Genomic DNA, 3,400 nt, shown 5'->3' on the forward strand with positions numbered 1-3,400 from the left:
TTAAAACTATATTACAGAGCAATAGTAACAAAAACAGCATGGTACTGGTACCAAAACAGGCGGGTGGACCAATGGTACAGAATAGAGGACACAGAGACTAATCCACAAAGCTACAGCTATCTTATATTTGATAAAGGAGCTAAAAGCATGCAATGGAGGAAGGATAGCATCTTCAACAAATGGTGTTGGGAAAACTGGAAATCCATATGCAACAAAATGAAACTGAATCCCCTCATCTCGCCATGCACAAAAGTTAACTCAAAGTGGATCAAGGAGCTAGATATCAAATCAGAGACTCTACGTCTGATAGAAGAAAAAGTTGGCTCCGATCTACATATTGTGGGGTCGGGCTCCAAATTCCTTAATAGGACACCCATAGCACAAAAGTTAATAACAAGAATCAACAAATGGGACCTACTTAAACTGAAAAGTTTTTTCTCAACAAGAGAAACAATAAGAGAGGTAAATAGGGAGCCTACATCATGGGAACAAATTTTTACTCCTCACACTTCAGATAGAGCCCTAATATCCAGAGTATACAAAGAACTCAAAAAATTAAACAATAAGAAAACAAATAACCCAATCAACAAATGGGCCAAGGACCTGAACAGACACTTCTCAGAGGAGGACATACAATCAATCAACAAGTACATGAAAAAATGCTCACCATCACTAGCAGTCAGAGAAATGCAAATCAAAACCACCCTAAGATACCATCTCACTCCAGTAAGATTGGCAGCCATTATGAAGTCAAACAACAACAAGTGCTGGAGAGGATGTGGGGAAAAGGGTACTCTTGTACATTGCTGGTGGGACTGCAAACTGGTGCGGCCAATTTGGAAAGCAGTATGGAGATTCCTGGGAAAGCTGGGAATGGAACCACCATTTGACCCAGCTATTGCCCTTCTTGGACTATTCCCTGAAGACCTTAAAAGAGCGTACTTCAGGGATACTGCTACATCGATGTTCATAGCAGCACAATTCACAATCGCTAGACTGTGGAACCAACCCAGATGCCCTTCAATAGATGAATGGATAAAAAAAAATGTGGCATTTATACACAATGGAGTATTATACAGCACTAAAAAATGACAAAATCATGGAATTTGCAGGGAAATGGATGGCACTAGAGCAGATTATGCTTAGTGAAGCTAGCCAATCCCTAAAAAACAAATACCAAATGTCTTCTTTGATATAATGAGAGCAACTAAGAACAAAGCAGGGAGGAAGAGCAGGAAGAAAAGATTAACATTAAACAGATACATGAGGTGGGAGGAAAAGGGAGAGAAAAGGGAAATTGCATGGTAATGGAGGGAGATCCTCATTGTTATACAAAATTACATATAAGAGGTTGTGAGGGGAATGGGAAAATAAATAAGGAGAGAAATGAATTACAGTAGATGGGGTAAAGAGAGAAGATGGGAGGGGAGGGGATGGGAGATAGTAGAGGATAGGAAAGGTAGCAGAATACAACAGTTACTAATAGGGCATTATGTAAAAATGTAGATGTGTAACAGACGTGATTCTGCAATCTGTATTTGGGGTAAAATTGGGAGTTCAAAACCCACCTGAATCAAATGTATGAAATATGATATGTCAAGAGCTTTGTAATGTTTTGAACAACCAATAAAAAAAATGTACATAATTAAAATGATTGGCAAATTAAAAAAAAAGAGCTAAGTGAGGAAATGCAGGCAAAAATTGATCATTGTAACAGAGATAATAGAGCAAATACAGGTAGCAAAAGATTACTTCAAGAGAGAGAGATTCTAAAAAAAAAATAAAAAAAACCAAACAGAAATCCTTGACATGAATGAAACAATAAACCAAAACAAAAAACAATAGGAAGCATCACCAACAGACTAGATCATTTAGAAGACAAAACCTCAGACACTGAAGACAAAAAATATAATCTTGAAAATAAATTTGACCACACAATAAAGATGGTCAGAAACCATGAACAGAACATCCAAGAATTATGGGATAACATCAAAAGACCAAATCTAAGATTTATTGGGATAGAGGAAGGCACAAAGATTCAAACCAAATGAATACCACAATTTCTTTAGTGAAATACTATAAAAAATTTCTCAGACACGAAGAATGAATTGGAAAATAAAATACAAGAAGCTTACAGGACACCAAATATACAAAATTGCAACAGATCTATATCAAGGCACATTTTAATGAAAATGAGAATCAGATTACATATAGGAGGAGACCGATTTGGATCTCAGCAGATTTTTCAACCCAGTTACTCAAAGCCAAGAGATCCTGGAACAACATATATCATTCTCTGAAAGAAAATGTATGCCAAACAAGAATCTTATATCCAGCAAATTAGGCTTCAGATTTGATAACAAAATAAAAACCTTCTATGATAAACAAAAGTTAAAATAATTTACAGCAAGAAAGACTGCACTGGAGAACATTCTTGGCAAAGTATTCCATCAGGAGGAAATGAAAAACAAAATTAAAATCTGAAAAAAAAAAGGGACTACACTAAAGGAAAAGCCAATCAAAGGAGAAACCAAGTCAAGTTAAAAACCAAAAATAAAACAAAATGACTGAGAATGTAAACCATATCTCAATAATAACCCTCAATGTTAATGACCTAAACACTCATCAATTAAAAAACATAGACTGGCAGATTGGATTAAAAAAGATCCCAAAATATGATGCCTTTAAGAGACTCATTTCACAGGAAAAGACATCCACAGGTTGAGAGTAAAAGGATGGGAAAAAACACATCACATACATGGACAATGTAAACAAGCAGGGGTTTCCATCCTCATATCAGATAAAATAGACTTCAAACCAAAGTTAGTGAAAAGGTATAAAGAAGGCAATTTCATACTACTTAAGGGAATCATACATCACCAAGATGTAACAATCATATATATCTATGCCCGAAACAATGGAGCATTTATTTTTTTATTTTTACTTATTTAATTTTTTTAAAGAGAGAGAGGACAGAGAGAGAGAGAGAATTTTTTTAATATTTATTTTTTAGTTTTTTTGGCGGACACAACATTTTTGTTTGTATGTGGTGCTGAGGATCGAACCCAGGCCGCACGCATGCCAGGCGAGCGCGCTACTGCTTGAGCCACATCCCCAGCCCCAAGGAGCATTTATTTATATCAAACAAATTCCTCTCTACTTCAAGAATCAAATAGACCATAACACAATAATATTGGTTGACTTTAACACACGTCTCTCACCACTGGGTAGATCTTCAAAACAAAAACAAAGCAAAGAAACTATAGAACTTAATAAAATAAGCAATAATTTAGACTCAACAGGCATATACAGAATATTCCATCCATCAATAAGAAAATACACTTTTTTTTAGCAACACATGGATCTTTCTCCAAAATAAACCATATGTTTTGCCACATAG

This window comes from Marmota flaviventris, chromosome 5, assembly GCF_047511675.1.
Source record: "Marmota flaviventris isolate mMarFla1 chromosome 5, mMarFla1.hap1, whole genome shotgun sequence".
Classification (NCBI taxonomy): Eukaryota; Metazoa; Chordata; class Mammalia; order Rodentia; family Sciuridae; genus Marmota; species Marmota flaviventris.